We start from the raw sequence: 17,663 nt of genomic DNA on the forward strand, positions 1-17,663 counted from the left end.
CTCATCACCAACTGCTTCTGTGTTGGCGTGACGGTCTACTTCCAGGAGCTGACCAGAGGACCACGGCACCGACCACATATGTTTTTGTTGAAGATGAGGCTTCTCCTTTTTGGAAAAAAAACAGTTATCAGTGCAACACAATTGCTCATTCAAGAGTCAGCCACCTATTTTAACAAAGCATAGGTTCTTGCATATATATTTCATCTCTGCAATAAAACAAAGCTGTGTTCAACTCAATTTGTTGACATTTTGCAAAGTGCTTTTGATTTAATTTTTTTCTGTGAATCCATTTTTCACAAAAAGAAATGTTCATTGTCAAACACTTTATTTGCAAAAATAAAGTAACTAATTCATTTATACTCATTCAATACACACAGAATCACAGTCAAACTTGAAGTGAACTACGTAGGTGTGTTTTGAAGGATCTTCCTCAGAGGGACGAGGGTCAAGAGAGGCGGAGGAAGTGGGGTGGCATCCGGTTCTTTCATGAAACTGTGGCTACAAAGAAAATAAATGAAGGGTCCAAATGATTTCAGTCAGCTGTTGTTTTGCTTGGTAAAGTAACATGTACATTTTACATTTATGTGGAACCTGGAAGGAACGAGGACCTTGAAAACTGTCCCTTCTTCTGAGCTGGGTGTGTGGAGGGAGTACATTAGTAGATATTTGAGCTCAGCTTCAGCATCCGGTGACCCCTTCCTCCATTGCTCTCTTCCTTCGGTGTCCTGCACATAATGAAAGTTGAGTTCAATTACATGCCATAGTGATGAGTACTAATAAATAAAATCTGTATAGGACAGCAATAGTTAACCTAAAGCAAGTCATGTCACTATGACAGTGCTTGAATGATGTAGAACAATAACATTTAATTTAAAAAAATAGAATAATACTAGCAAATGCTATTTCTACATACATCAGGAGCAGCAGTGGATGAGGAAGGGCCAGTGGCAGGTGGAGGAGACGCAGCAGCACCAGGTGAGGCAGAGGAAGGTACATCCTCCTCCTCATCATCATGACCAACATCATGAGTGGATCCATCCTCCTCCTCTCCTTAATGACAGCATAGCGTGATTACATTATTGTAGTAGCTTTACAGAAAAAAGCAATACAGAAAGCCACATACATTTTTATATTTATATATTAATCTAGTATTCAGAATGTCCCCACTAAATGAACGTGCAAACCTACCTGCTACCTTGCTGCTGCAGCAGCTGCTGCCTCTCCAGTCATGTTGGCCGAGGTCTCTCTTGGAGATGAAGGGCTCCAGAAGAGAGAGGACGGTGAAGAACGCTCACTTCACGGCACTACAGTAGATGCCGCTGACCACTCCGCTCCTCGGTCACCGTCCTCCCCCCATATAAACAGACCCTTCAGGACGTCTCATCTGAATTAAATTAAATCAGAAACAGTACTTATTTATCTCGTCACCATACATACGTAGTTTCTACCGTCGCAGCACTACATTCGCCTCGTAAACCCGGTGGACATTGCGTTTAGGCGAACATAACTTTAGTAAACTTACGTAAATAAAGGTCTCAACTCACCAGGAACGCCACCGTTGTGGCGAACTTTCCCTCCGGACAAGACTCTTCCTATTTATGTTCCGGTGGAAATTAAAAAATGCACGATTTGAGCCACTCTCAGGACGGCGGAAAGTCTGCTTGTAAACAACCGCAGCGATTTGCTTCTCCTCCGCCGGGACACGTCACTCGCGGATCTGGTCTCTGATTGGTCAACGCTCCGCAGGTGGTGAACTTCTGCGACTGTCGCTGTACCCCAGTTGTGTCGTCTTGAGTAGCCGGAGTCGCCGTATGTAGCTCAAATCTTGTAGCGTTGCACACCCCAGTCGTGTCGCTGCCATGTTGGTCGCCGCTGGTCGCCGTCAGTCGCCCAACCCCATTGACTTTCTATGCAAATCAGTCGTGTCGCTCGCGGAAGTCGCGTTTGGTCTGTACGTACCGTAAGGCTGAGGAATCGTGTAGGTCACTGGGTGGCATGCAAGCGTCACACGGCACAAGGTGGTATTGGGCACCATGGTGACAGCAGTGAGAAGAACGTATGTCATTTCCCTCAGTGGTTGAAGGAGTCTTGCCTGATGTGCCTCCTCAGAGCACCAAAGGAACCAAATGCAAAGCCGGTAAGAATGCTGCACACATGCGATGCAGAACAAAGTGTATAGACAGAGATAGTGAGTTGTTGCTTATGTTTGTGGTGGCTCTTTTCTCCACATGAAAGTGTGCAGGGTAAACAGCGTCTTCCTTTCATTTTTGGTCATCATTGATGTAGCAAACTCCCTGCTTTTTTGTTTTCTTCAGGACGAAAAAAGGAAAAGATTGCCAGCACCATGTCTCAGGAGGGACACATTTCAAACACGGAGCGGATGTGCCGCCACAGTGTGACTCTCTGCATGTCAAAACATGGAAATTTTGACATTTCCACTGCACTAGTGTTTCACATGCAGACAGAGTGGCCACATTATAGTCGACTCTGAGCTCAGAATTACAAACAACACTTAAAGAAATTGGGACAGAGAAAGCACAATTGTCCGTGGATACGGGACATTAAATGCATCAAACATAGCCAACCTTCTTTTCTCTCGCTACTATCATTTACACTGCACATCTTCTCTGATCTTACAGCTGAGTTTTACTTGCTGGTCCTTTAATTGTGAAATCAAATGAGGAAAGCTGTATGTCTCAAGTGTGAGGTTGTGCTGCAGCTTTGGCGAGATATACAAATGGTGACCCCCTGTGTCACGCTGGCCAAGCCTTCACATCCTTTTCCAGGGAAGACGCCCGGCCCAAAAACACACACAGCTGCAATGAATGAAAACCCTGACTCTCTGACTCCCTGAATGATGCAAGAGTATAGGGAGTTACTCCGGAGGGGATAAGACTGGAACCCCATATGAATACATGCACAAGTCAGTGAAAGTTAAAAAGTGTCAAAGACACTCTTCACAAGGGGAGCTGTCCCTGGTGCTGGAATCAGTCTGAAGTACATCTGCGAGGCAGCACTTGTGGGGAAAAAGGGAAACAAAGCCAAGATGGCTTGATGGTTTGGGCACATCGATGGGGGGAAACCCGTGATGGCCGCAAAACTCTGGAGAGATGGATGCACTGGGAATAGGGTTGACCTGGGAGGTTATTTACTGTCTACTGCTGGTTGAGGAAGAGGATGGTGGGGGTGAAATGAGACACATCTCTCTGCACATGACCATGCACTTTCATACGAAGACAGCTTGTTACACCTGTTGTAGGAGTGAGTGTGGAGTGTGTGCCGCTGTTCGTGTATGTGTAGTGTGGCCGCTGCGTGTGGGAGGGGCTGCCGGGAGATTGACGTCTCTCTAGGGAAGAAAACGTGTAGAAGTGCCCGGTATGTGTCAAGTTCGAACTGCGACGAAATAAACCACAAGAACGCTCTACCAAAGACTCGACTCATCCATGTCCCAGCTCCAGCCGACGAAAAGGACATTAAACCCTGGAGTGCGCGCTCCAGCCTTGGAGGTGACGGAACACCTCCCCTGTGACGCCCGACCACGGTCCGGTGAGGAGGCAGGAAAGGTTTAACACACCAAAGGGAATGTTTACACCTTTTTCAGCGCGTTTACCAAACAATATTGACGCTTGGGAAGTAAGTATATGTGTCAGAAATAATTTTATGTGATCCATAAGTGCTTGACTTGGCTCAGGATGAATCGATAATTTGAGGAAAACTGGATCACTTTCTATGCATGTGGGTATTATGGCTCGTGGTGGTCAGTGTTTCGCCAAATGATGGCTGTTATAACCACATAATACCCACAAATTATAAGTGTCAAAAGATGATCTGGAAGCGCTTGAAAACCTCACACATTTTGAAAAGTTTGGCCCCTTGGTTAGTAGAGTTTGATACTCACGTTGTAAAGAACGACCAATGGCAAAACTATCACTCCGATACACCAATAGACACATTTGTGTCCAGAGAGGTGTTTTCCTCACAGGATGTGGGGAAAAAGAGAGGAGTTTCAGGAATGACAGACGCTCTATCAAGTGTGTCTTAATCAACAGGAGAGGAATCTTTGTGATCCCGTCCTTGGCACGGCACCAATACCCAGCGTATTAAACTGCATATTGATTCAACATTTAAAGGACTAGTTCACTGGCTGTGTCAGATTACTAGAGTCACTGCCCCCCTAAGCCTCTGAACAACAGCAGATCCTGTTAAAAAAACAAAGCGCTGCAAGAGAAACTGGGCTTCGGCACTTGATTAAACAGATCAGAACAAGTCAGACAAAATCCGAATCAGATAAATACACACGATGCCAGTGACTGTGCTCAGTCAACAGAGAAGATGCAGGATGCAAGGCTACTCATTATTTAAAGCCATATCAGCAAACATTTGTGAGTGGAGCTTTGTGTTAGTGTGATATTAATGGATGTGTGCCACACTTGGAATCACCAAACGCTGTAACCTTTTTCATGCAGGTAAAAGGCAATGAAGAAAAACTTTCTCCTTCACAGTGGCTTTATTGTCCTGATCTTGTTTTACGGTTGGGTTGCTTTTACGGTCCTCGACTTAAACACCCCTGTGTTTCATGGAATCTCAAAAAACAGCACATTGAGGTAAATCCAATGGATTGAAAAAGCTTGGGGGAGAAAAAGATGAAGGGTAAACAGAGAGGAGGGTCGTGGTGACCCCAGACCTGTCGATGAAGTCATGACTCAGTGACTCTGTTTACAGTCCACAGAGGAAGCCAGCGAGGCAACAGAGAAGAACAACATCATTTACCCACACCAGGAGTGGAAGGTCAGTCAGCAACTGGTGATTTGCAGGAAGGACGGCCGGGAAAGAAGAGATGAGCCGAGTCCAAGGCTTCCCACACGTCATCCACGTGGTAAATAACATGCTTCTGAGAACACTTGAAGTCAGTTCAACCCAACAGAAGCAGATGTTTCTCCGGTTTGATGCTCAAATGTGCGTAAACCAATCTTCATTATGCTGATCAAGAATTAATGACTGAAGAATCCAATGTGGATCAAAGTACAGTACTGAGATTTTGCCTCATCAAATTAAAAATTCATTAGTAAAATTGAATTCTATGAGCACCAATGTGGAACTAGGGCCAATTAAAAACGATAAGAGGTCTTGTCTGCTGGAATTGGAGCGACGATAAAGACAGCTGTCGGGAAAGTTCTATTTTGAGGCCACATACAAAACATGCACGACAAGAGGGTTTTTTGACTTTTATACGCATAAACAAATGCCAGTATCTTCAGCAACAACAAAGTTGGATCCTGACAATGAAATACAATGGATAAAACTGCACACTTTAAAAGGGAAGCTCATTCCTCTTCATCCACAGAACCTTGTGTGTGTGTGTATATATATATATATATATATATATATATATAAAACGTAGCTGACTAGTGACTAGACTAGTTTTGTGTAGACATAGCCATATATATATATATAGAGAGAGAGAGAGAGAGAGACAGAGAGAGAGATAGATAGATAGATAGATAGATAGATAGATAGTGGATCAAGTATTTGTATTATATTAAACCCTTTTAAAACACAAATATCATTCAATAGACAGAACTGTGATTTATGAGATGGCACTGTGTGATCATTGGACACCAAAGATCAGATGTTGTTCATCTTGGCTGACTCTCAGAGGCCGACATGTATCATATCTGATTCCCCTCAGGAGGTTCCAGATTTCAGGTTACAGCAGTATCTAGTGGCTGGGACGTCTCATTGCATCGAAGCATCCAAAACCGGGTCACATGACCAATAGTGATCAATTTAAAAGGTTGCTTGTGTCTCATCCTGGGCCTGTAGTTTCCACTGTTTCATGGAGCAGCATGGCTCTATTTAACAAAAGCAACGCAACATGCCCACGGCCGGCTCACCGATATCTGTCTGCTTGCCTGGTTTCGAGTCCTCACAAGGGCATTTAGAAGGGTTGGTCAGCTGAGGAGGGCGGGCGAGAGCCGCGTTATTGATTGAAGCTTCTCATAATCTGTGAGCAGATCCAAAGGTGCTGCAGGGCTGAGCCTGGCGAGGATGTCTGTGTGTGTGTGTTTGTGTGTGCTGGGTTTATTCTCTGACATTGAAGTTGCCCTCACCGCTGCCTCTGAATGAGTCCAGCAGACAACAAAGAGCGGAGGTGAGATATGTGCGTGCAAGGAAAACAGCCGTATGTCACAGGTGAAAAATGAGTTTGATGCAAATTCATCCTCAAGGTGCTTCCTTCCATGACCTTGAAAGGAAATATGGGTTTATTTTACTGGGAATGTACTGGGATTACTGGGATTTTTAAGAAGTCAAGTATGGAAACGTATATAAATCAGTTCATATGTTAAATTGGATTCTCGGTGGAGGTGCCACACACCAGTTGAGACAAGGATTGCAGCCTTCCTTGACCTTCCATGTACTCACACCATAGGTAGAACGCAGCAAGATCACCAGCTAAACACAGGTTTCAGACCACATCTAGTATCAACGACTGTGCCATTGATTTAGTCAGAAAGACCACACCACAGTTCTGCTGCGTGAGTGTATTGTTGGTGGGCAGCGGTGCAGTTTACCCCACATCAAGTATGCGCCGAGCATTATCTCAACTCTCAAAACGCTGGGAAGGTTTCTAGCATTCTCCGTCACGGCGTTCTATCGACTAACTACTTCACACTCCCCAGAGATACTGAATAAACTGAAATAAATGCATCCTCCTTCAAAGCAGTTTCAGGGTTTAGAATCTGCCTTTTAAAAAGATTGCCAGAGGTCTCTGAGTTATACGACAGCAGGGAAATGATGACATTTGAAGAATTGAAATTCAAGTATGATATCCCTGACCCTATCCCAAACAAAATGGTCAGGGGAAGATTACTGTATTATATAACCTCCGCCTTAATAATTCTTAAGAGTTGTCAGTGAATATTCTTAGGTCCTGGAATTCGGATTTGGGTGTCTGAATGGACAGAGGGATGCTCTTTGGTAAAAAAAAAAAAACCTTTGGTAAGTGTAAGTGATGGAGTAGACAGTGCATTACTCCAGCCAGACTTCACCAGTAAAACCTAAATATTCCGGACACATGGGCCAAAGGCAACCATCAGAAAGGGCCATTATTTCATTGCATCCGGGTCAGCTTGCAGATCTTACACTTCTGGAGAGAGATTCTTCTTATTATTGGACAAATTATAGGCAAAGTAGTTTATTTAGTTTATTTGTTCGAGGTTTATGGTTTGCTCTGTTTAGTTCCTGTAAAATGTGATTGTGCTCTCCATGGCTCCTTTTGAAAGCAATGTCCTCTTTTTCTTTTTTTTTGGGCCAAATAAAAGCTGTATCCAGAAAGGTCACATTTCTCTGTCAAGAATAAATGCTGGAACCGATGCCGTTGATAAAACACCTTGAACAATGGTGTTGGCTCAGCCAGAATGTTCCTCTTTTTTTATCGGTACCTTGTTATCCCGTCATCACATCATCAGAAGTACTTTTAAAGCCATGAGCACTGGCCTGTTTGCTTGCTGAGTATTTCTCAACTGTAAGACTGCGAAAGATTTTTTTTTTTTTTCGTTTCTCTTTGCACCTTAACTGCGATGGATACCAGATGAACATGATCATGGTGTGTTAAAACCGAGTCAGCGAACGGACACATGTGTCACAGCTAAACTTTTTCACATAAAAATAAATAATAATAATATTGGTGAAAACATTTTAGAAATGGAAATAAAATCGAAGCTGGCTAATACAAAGCACATAGACTGACCTAAACCAAAAAGGAAAATAAGTCAGCAATGTGATAAAATATACAAAACAGTTTAAGGATAGTGAAATTTCACTAAAATTAAAAAGCAATTCATATCAGACAAAGTTCGATGAATTTCCCCATCATCAATCCTGTATATACAATTACGACATAAAACCAATCAAGTTCTAGTAGCAAACGGAAGAAAAGCTACTTCCTTGTCCTGGGGAGCGAAACACATGATGGAAGCCAGAGAGTTCACCCACAATGAAAAGAGATGCCACTTCATTACCATTTGGTACCAACCGCTCATCTAACACCATTTGCATACGCAATTAGACTGTGCTTGAAGGAAAGCGTGTGATTGACAGGAGCAGGAGCCCTGTACAAACTTGCTCTGAATGAAGCGGCCGGTGTGAGCTGGCGTGCACACGCCCCTCACGCTGCACTGTACTTGTCATGTCCTTCTATGTGTTTGGCAATGACTGGACTATGGCAGCAATGCAACATCAACAACAAGCCATTGCTACATATATTGACACGAAGCGCCGTAAACAACCGCCCTGTGCTGCCGTTGCAATGACCTCTATTAATCCAACTCATCATTTCATTCACGAATCGATTAAAGCGATGACAGAAACAGGGCGTGGAGGAAAAGCCTTGTGTGGAGCTTCACACGTGAAACACAGCACGCTGTGCCTCATTGCGAATGCATGGCGGAGCTTCTCCCTGAAAAGAGGACGTAAAAGTAATTGGAGATAAGGAACTGCAGATGAGATCTCTGCATATTCACTATCCGTCTTTTAGACTCATTCTCAACCAAGAACTGGGTCCCATGACATACATCTGATCGGTAAATAAAGGTAATGATTCTTCATATATGGGTTGAGGCTCATCCTGTGGTTGCAACGTAAGGATCAGAAGAGAAACGCTCTGGGAGCAAAGAGAGCAGCGCAGACGCCAGACAAGCCAGCATGCCAGCGTTATATCAAAATGAAGTGGATGCCTAGCTATTATCCCCAAGTAGGCAGGCAGGCTTGGCCCCGTGGCACAGTGGTAATGAGTGTTTTTTCGTCTGACTGGGTGGACATGTTATGAAGAAAAAGCCCGGCTCCACATCATCATGACTCCACATGTGCTGCTTCCTTTTGTTCCAGTCCAAACATGTCAGAATGTTGGATTCCCTCCGTAGTGAGGCAAGGCCCGGGTGAACAAGTGTGCGCGCGGCTCATTTGGGCCACTTGTGTTATACCCTCGTGAGCGGTGAGCTTTTGCTAGTTGTGTCATTATTTCACAAATCGACTCTTCCTCCGCCGCCTGGCATCTCTCTCAAGTGACAGCGTTCCTGTCACCAAGGATGTAATGGGATGCAAGGATCAGGGAAAAGCCAATAAATGGGTGGTCAGCACAAGCAGAGTAAGACTAACCATGAAACGTGCGCCATATACAGCCTCCCTTTTTTACAGTAGACGGCTCATGGACGAGGGAGAACATGGGGGAGGCAGCTGGCATGACAACCTACAGCCGGCTGCAGACTTGGTTGTCATGGTGACAAACAAGGATGTTTGCATCAGAGTCTTAGCGGCATACTCCTCGTGTCATTAGTGGAAAAAGTATTGTTGTATTTTTAGACACCAGCGCATCATAGAAAGGCCCTGAGTGGGGCTCACAGGAGCGGAGGGACGACCACCCCTTGCACTTCAGAGCGGGGCGACATTATCAAGGTTGTCATGTGGACTGTTTGTCGGAGCGTTTATTCCCTTTAATCCAGCAGCGCCAGATCTAATGCGGATGCATGACCTTGATCGGTGGGAAAACACAGCACCCCGCGGCATGTATGAAAAACCTGCTCAATTTAATCAAACTCTCTAAAAGGAAATATACAAAATGCTTCAATGGATTTCGCAAAATCTCCCTGTATTTAATGAGATGTTAGCGTGGATAATAAATCCACCAAGGCCTTTCGTGTCGTGGTCAGAAGGGAGCAGGGAGACACTGAGTTTAATTGCTTTTTTTTTTTTTTTTTTATCCCATCACGCTGCTGTATCTTGCTCACACGGTTTTGTGTCATGTTGCTTTATGACTCACGCATTTTACAAGGACACCCAAGAGCACATGCCAACTTTATCGGGGCTTCGCTTGTAGTTGTGCTCGCATATTCCGAGCGACGCAGCGGCACCGTGACAGACTCCAGGATAGATTATGATCACTTGACATTCACTGTAAAATGAAGTGATTCTACATCATTGATGCTATTTAACTCCCCACTACAGGCTGGAGCATTTTTTTAAACTGCAATTTAAGCATACCAGAACTCCCATAATATGGAAATAACTTATATTTTTTTATATGGAAAGGGGAAGGGAAAATACACTAAGTGGAACTAAACAAGGAAAAATAAACTAGATATGAATATAAAATGGAGTTAAAATGGGAATCGATATATCTGCATGTATTTTTCCTTATCGTAATAATGGGCCTCTCAGCTCTCCTGCCCACAGGATCAATAACCGTTCCCTTTCTCAAAACACTTTGTCGCCTACAGGGAAGCAATTGTCACACAATTACAGGTGTTGACTGATCATTTTGAAAGCCATCTTTAAAACCAGTGTGTGAGTCCATCACATGACGTCACTCTGTTTCCAATTTAATTCATGTAAATGTAGAGCTCCTCACTAACCATACATCGTACATCCAGCCAGCCTCTGAGCTTTTCTTTAACTTTGCATTTTGCTCTTTGAGATAGGAATTACTTAGCCGGAGAGAAGGAAATTGTTTTTGCAAAGAAGTTAACCAAAAAAATGAAGTATATTACAACTAATATATGTCAGATTTCCACATCATAGAAACACATACTGACAGTAAACCAAATTCTTTCTCAAAACTTGAACATACTGTTCTATTCTCTTCTGTTTTCATGCAGTGAGTTTTTGTTGCACGAGTCTCGTGTCTTTGTATGTTCTTCCCTTCCCTCTTTTACCTGACTAAAATGGCTGTAAAGTGTTGTATCACGACAAGATGGTGGGGCAGGTTGATCAACATTTTACAACGCAAAGTACCATAACACAAGTCACACACGGAAGTGAGCAGTCTCTGTCTTTGTTTGTGGCCGTGTTAAAAACAAAACCCCTCTTTTCATTGGAGATGGATTCCAGTTACCTCACTGTTCACTATTGAACGTTCTCGACTCTGTTGTATTGCAACGGGGAAGCCACCACTGTGACCCCGTCTGCCCTCCAGTGGCTGTGCGAACATGTACACAGTGAGGAGTTCGTTGAAGAAAATTGATCCTACAAAACAAAGGTTCCTGCAGTGCAAAGGCACCTTTAAACACTGGGCTAAAAAAGACTTGGTACACATGAGACTAAGAAGCAATAAAAGTGAATCAAAGCAATATAGCAATATCATTTCCGGTAAGTGAGGATTAATATGTGTCCAGGTCATTCAGTGCTGGTGCCACATGCTCTGGAAGCTGAAAACAGTAGATATAAAGTTTATGCTCTTATTAGGAATGATCGCTTAAAGGAGATTTGAAAACCACTGAAACAATATATTAACTAGAAAAGCACTCAGAGAGCGTAAACCTCCACCAAGCCGCTTCAGACCACCCCCAACTAAACCTCCCAAAGAATCCTTTGGAAATAATTTCTTGGATCCAAATGCCAATCTGGAACAAATTCCAAAAATGTATGTTATGTTAAAGAATCCTACAAAGTACCCGTAGATCCAGACGCTGATCTGGGTCACACCCAAAACTGAATCGTTTATTGCTTGTCCCATTTCACATATTTCCTGAAAACATCATCCACAGCAGTGTGAAGCTATTTTGGACACAGACAGAGAGACAAACCAACGCAGTCGAAACACAACCTCCTTGGCGGAGGCAATGATTGTGTAACGCACATGGAAGCTGAAGCTGAAATACGCCGAGGCTCAGTTACTGGTCGCTCATTTTCATGGATTTTGTTAAATTATTCAACGTAGTTTTACAGAACACAGGCCTTGTTTTTTTGACATTAAACAACAATTAAATGATATTCTGCTCTAACAAACTCACAGGGGGAAAAATGTAAGCCCAAGTAGAACTCCACACAGAAATTAGATGTTGAATATTCATCTTTCAATTAAAAAAATGTTATTCCTCATCTGCTGTTGGGCTCACAGAGGAGGGGAAAAAAAGCGGCGCCTTTTCTCATTTCATTTAGCAGAGGCTGACATTTGTTTAACAACAGACTCTGGATATTTAGAGTCCAGGCTCATTGCCCAGTTGATAATTCACTATAAAACCGCAGAAGCCAAATTGACAGGGGAAGCAAAGTGGAGTGTTGCTAATCTAATAATTCACGGCAAAAATGAGATAAAAATACAATTACACGAAAATGCTGCAGTAGATTTGGTTATTCCAAACACGACCCTTTGGTGGTCGACTTTCTCACTGGCATGCATAACAGCAAGTGCAGCAAAGACTGACCCACGTGACCTTTTGAGCTGGAACACAAGCATATGAATCATAAGAGCATGGCGCTTTTATAACAAATAGTCCTCCAGAGCCTCATGAACCACACATGAACTTCACTAATAATTCATTCACGCTTTCATTGGACAGCAGGGATGTTTCAGTCTGAGGCGGGGAGGTTGGAGGAAGGTGTTGCATCACTCCATTCAGTCCCAAACAAGACACTAATGCCTCATGTCTTCCCCACAATGCCCCCTCAAGTAATGGAGGTAGAATTGTTTCACCAGCTCTAGGTGAGATCCAGGATATTAAAAAAATGATGACGGAAAAAGCAATATCCCCCTTTGAGAAGTTTTTAAATTAAAACTCTCATCCATGAAGAAAGTTCAGCTGTAAAGGTTTACTACTGGAACACATAGAACCCAATATAACACACACAGTATAGATGGCTTTGTACACGCTGCATAGTGAGACTAGTATATATAAACACCTGAGAGTGAGAAACATGAATGTTTCCCAGGGCACACTGTAAAAAATGTTGATGTATTCTGCAAACCAATAAATATACTTTGGTCTTCATGAACAACTGCTCAGTTTGCACAAGATTGTTTGTTGTCAATGTATATAGAAATAGTAATGGTATTCAATGATGTGAACGGCCCAAAAACAAAAATATTGTTGTCTGTTTTTACAGTTTTCAGTTCAACTAAGCACAAAATGTTCTTTAGCGATATAATAATTTCTCTGTCAACAAAAGGTATTTATCCCATTTCACCTGCTTTGGCGCAGAACATTTATACAGCGTTTCTATAGACAAACAAAGCGCTTTACTAAAACCCTAGTCCATTCACGCCACTGTCACACAGCTGGTGGTGAGCTATGCCTGTAGCCGTAGCAACACTGGGGCAGCCTGATGGAAACAGGATTTGAACCTCCACCCTACTCAACCACCTGAACCACTGTGGCCCTGTCACATTATCTGGAGCTATTACACAAGCAATGGCACATACACATTCAACAGACAAGCCCTCATTATGCGAAGGCCTAAATAGCATAATCCACAAATAAAAAACAAAAAGCATTGTTCAGTCGGGAGCCTATAATTGGAGGCAGCATTCTTCAGTGACATGTCAATCCTTCATGGCTAAAAAGGGAAAACAATTGCATGTCACACGTCACATGTATGATATGGAGATGTTTGTTGGTGCGACATGTTTTTCTTTACTCTCATTGAGTCAGTACATTTGTTCCTAGCAATGATCCAAAGAATCAGATTCATTGTATGCAGCACATTTTTTGTCTTTTGCAGTAGATAATTGATAAATATATAGTCATCATCTCTGAGTCAGGAGGGTTAATAAAATATTACAATGCAATTGTCTTTCAATGCAGTGCCAGAAGTGCCATAAAGGGTTCCACCTAGTGAATCCTGTGGCACAATGAGATGCGCTGTATTTACAGTGGATGTGCTAGGTGGAACGCTTTTTCAGTCCTCCTGTCACGCTTAATCTGCTGTGTGCTATCTGGTGTGAGGTGGGGGACCCCCTGAATAGGTCGCCAGCCAGTCACATGGCACATACAGTCAGGACAAACATTCACCAGCACACTCCAACCTGCCACAGTTTAGAATCACACTGTATGATTTCTGCACTTGAGGAGGAAACCAGAGCAAGCTGGGGGAGAACATGCAAACTCCGCACAGCATGTGGGTTGCTGGAATCAAACCTATGCCCTTCTTGCTGTGAGGTTGCAGCAGAAACGACCACACCAACGTGCTGCCCCATTTGTGAAACTACATAGTCAGGTAAAGATGAATTTGTGATGTTAAAGAATTGAATATTATAACCATAATAAACCATTTTACAACAGGCCTTCAGGGGTCGGTCGAGGGGGACTCTCTCTCCTCAATGAACAAGGACGTCTTGGACAACTGTATTGCCCCCACTTTTACAGTTACACTCAAATCTGAACTCAAAGCCAAATGTGCATCTAGGAAAGGAAGTCACAGCTTTTTGCGTTCAAAACTCCCAAGTGGTTCTCTGACCACAACTGTACTAGCAGACTTACACAAGAATACCTCTCTTTTCATGTTCTGTTTGAACTCCTGTTTAAGTAGCTGGAACATTACCATTGATGCCACATGCCAGAAATGTTATATGATAAGATTGAATGTCTTATCACAGTAGAACTCAACACCATTCTGCAGGACAGAGCAGCGAAGAAACGGCAGAATCCTTGGCTTACTGAGCCGATGTGGGTGTCCAACGGTAGCTGCGACAATGTGACACTAATTTCAGCGGAATGTTGAATCAATGATCATAGAGGAAAGACCTCATCATGCGCTGCTGCGGCGCGATCTTGCAAGAATGATAATCCTGAAATCCATTACCTCGCCATTACTTTCTATGTTTCGCCATTAGCGGTGACGCTGGCGACGTGAGATGATGATGAAAGACTCCACGGTGAACTCAAGGACATGAAGAACCACCCCAGGTGTCATGAGATCGCAGACAAAAATATATTATTTCAGCCAAGAGACGTGTCTTATCAGAGCAAGGTCAGAAACCACTGCAGCTACTTGCATCAAGCATCACAACTGCTTGTTTTGTTTCATTTTTGAGAGATTTTGAGGCGCAAGAGCAAGTCAAAAGAGTTCTTTTGTTTCATGTCCTGACAAAGAAAAGCGGTCTGGAGCTACCAAAGATATTTATTTGTGAGTGACTTTAATTAAACCTGGTACCACAACTGGATACAACAAACAGACGTTGGTGTGCAGGTCGACTGTAGAATTATGTTAAATATTGAAGTACACAGGAACTGTTGAGTCCTTTCTGTATTTGTGCTAAAAAAAAGAATTTATTTAATATCTAAAAAGCTGTAAGTAAGAATAGTAAGAAGTAAGAATCCCCTCCAAAACAACTAAACTAAAAATGATATTTACACCAGTTTCATGAATGACATTTTACTCATCAACCAATAAAGGGATAGAAACACAGGGGACTCGACGCTTGACTCCGTGGATGGGGTAAGGTGATCATACAAGTTTATTGGTCCCTTAAAATGATCAAAATAGAGGACTAAAGAATCAGTCAAGATTGTCCCTCTGGACAAGCTGGCGACTCATTGAGGTTCCAGTAGGGCTCTGGTGCTGCACTTCTGTCCTGGGACTTGACCAAGCAGCGCTTCCTGGTGATATGAAAATGCAAAAAATACCACTGGCTGGCTCAGTTCCACCCTGTCGATACCATCAGCGCGTGTATACGCATGCACTGTGGCTCAGGGTGAGCTTAGTCGAACACTGGTTCTTGTTTATTTTAAAGAGCTCTTATGTATGTTTCAGTCGCAACCAACCCATCGCTAGTCAACGCTGAAGGGACACTCTACCAGGAGGCTAAAGAGCCACATGCAGCTCTGGAACCTCAGGGTGCCGACCTCATGTCCAGTTGACAGAAGTTGAAATGAACATACAGAGAGAGGGTGAACAACCCACTCACTGAATTATCAAATATTCTGAGGTGAATGAGAAGCACAGCTTCAAGATAATAGTGAAAGAATACATCAACACATGTTGGAGACCTGTAAATAGAAAATAAAATGAAGGGAACTAGATTATTGTCGAAAAAGTATGCGTAACTGAAATACAATTTCAGTCAAGTAAAAGGTTTGTGTTTTCCTCACAGCTTCAATGAATCATGCCTGTTGTTGTCGTTGTTGTTGTTTGCTTTTTACTCTATTGCATAAACATAAAAGTTTGAGGGCAGTTTGTGTTCTCTGGGAAATGAGTACAGGGGTCAGTGAGACATGCACGCACGGTACGATGCCTCTCTTTCCCTGGCACCTGGTGTAGCAGTTTGACACATGGGAGCTTCCTGCTTAATGTATTCCAAGCACTGGGCTAAACAAGTGCACCTGAGCTCCCCTGCTCCTCACTCCCGGTGCGTCCTCACATCTCCAGAGACATTCAGCCAAGGGACGGGAGAAGCAAGGCTCTGATAGCCCCGATGTTCTGCCCATGTCTGAGCACAAGCGTGAAGTGATAAGCCTTTTTTCTAATGAGCCGCTATTCTCATCTTCACAGGAAAAACCCTACGGACTGAGACTCTGAGTCGCTGCTGGTTGTAAACGGTTGTGAAGTGAGAGTTAATACTTTTCAAGTTTAACAACATCATAATCCTCTGAACCTCATCGAGCCGAAGAATCAAGAACGGCTGGATGTTTCCAACTCTTAAATGTCACATGACAGAGCCATAAATTCTTGCTATCTCGCTATAAATAAGAGATGGACAGGAGAACATTAGAGCAGAGCGCCCATTTAATCTGATGCAAAACAAACGGAAGGATTAGCTTCCATGGGATGAAAGCCGCTGCTCGTCTTCTGTCTCCAATTCCCCCTCCCATTCTCTCCTCATCTCTCCATCCGCCTACGCATCCACAGTGGTCTCCCCTCGCAACCAGCTCCATGAACTATATAAATTAGCCCATCTACTATCCCCGGCTCCAGTCCAATCTGTGCTGTTCCCAGCCGCTCTCCAAACCATCTTCCTTTTCAACAAGTAGAAATGGAGCACAGAGAATTGTGCCTCTTCCTGCTTATGTCATCTGGACACAGACATATCAATACACATGCAGTTATCACCAGACGCTGGAACAACAAGAATCCGTGCCTTTCAAAAGTAAGCCAAAGAAGAAATGCGCGCGCTTACCTGGCAACAAAAGCACACCTTCGGCTCAGAAGCTGCTGACCTGACAGGGAAGCAACTCATACGGAGTAGGAAGGATTTAAGGAGAGAGGGAGAGAGAGAGAGGGAGAGTGCATCGGTGTGTTTGGTGTTCATGAGAGTGGGAGACAAAAGAAGAGAGAGAGAGAGAGAGAGAGGTAGGAAAACTTAGAGGTGGAGCCTGGCTGAGAGGAAAGGAGGAGGAGAGACACAGGGCTGGAGGAGAGCTGGCTCTGCCATCTATTAAGCCAGTGTGGTGGGAGCAGTGTGGATGGCGCTAGATTGTCGGCTGTTCAAACAGCAGATGCGCCTCGTGTCAGGCTGCAGGGGATAACTCCCAGTGACAGAACAAGAGGAGGGTGTGCACAGTGACAAGAATGCTCACGCAGTGGTGGCTAGGAATCCCTCCAGTGAGGAGGATACCGCATCAGTCCTGGGCGGTGATTGGCTGCGCATCGCGAGGATGTTAGGCAACAGCGTAACCCAGGATGACCCAATAACAGGCTGCTTGCTTTGCATTCAAGAGCTACATTTGGAAGAAACCAATCCCTTCCCATAAGATGTGTCCACGCCTTCCGATTTCCAGATATAGATTTTTCTGTAAAACAAACACAGATTTCACAGATAAAAATGGGAAAATTATGAGGCATTTTACTTACTTTACTACATTGTACAATGTCATGTCATAATAACCAAAGCAACTGTTGTAGTGAAAAAAACATCAGGATAAAATGTTGTTCTGGGCACTAAATGAGTTTGG

The 17,663-nt window shown here is 43.5% G+C and overlaps 1 protein-coding gene across 2 annotated transcripts in view; it reads right to left on the reverse strand.

Moving 5' to 3' along the window:
- syt1a (synaptotagmin Ia) overlaps positions 1 to 17,146 on the reverse strand; it is a 137,392-nt gene extending 120,246 nt beyond the window's left edge. Inside the window, exon 1 of one of the 2 annotated variants that reach the window (XM_053863121.1) lies at positions 16,889 to 17,146. The gene's annotated coding sequence lies outside the window, so the exon portion shown is untranslated. The remainder of the gene's footprint in view (positions 1 to 16,888) is intronic. The other variant, XM_053863124.1, reaches the window with a different exon arrangement.
- Positions 17,147 to 17,663: the final 517 nt, after the last annotated feature.

The sequence above is a fragment of the Synchiropus splendidus genome, chromosome 4 (genome assembly GCF_027744825.2).
Source record: "Synchiropus splendidus isolate RoL2022-P1 chromosome 4, RoL_Sspl_1.0, whole genome shotgun sequence".
Classification (NCBI taxonomy): Eukaryota; Metazoa; Chordata; class Actinopteri; order Syngnathiformes; family Callionymidae; genus Synchiropus; species Synchiropus splendidus.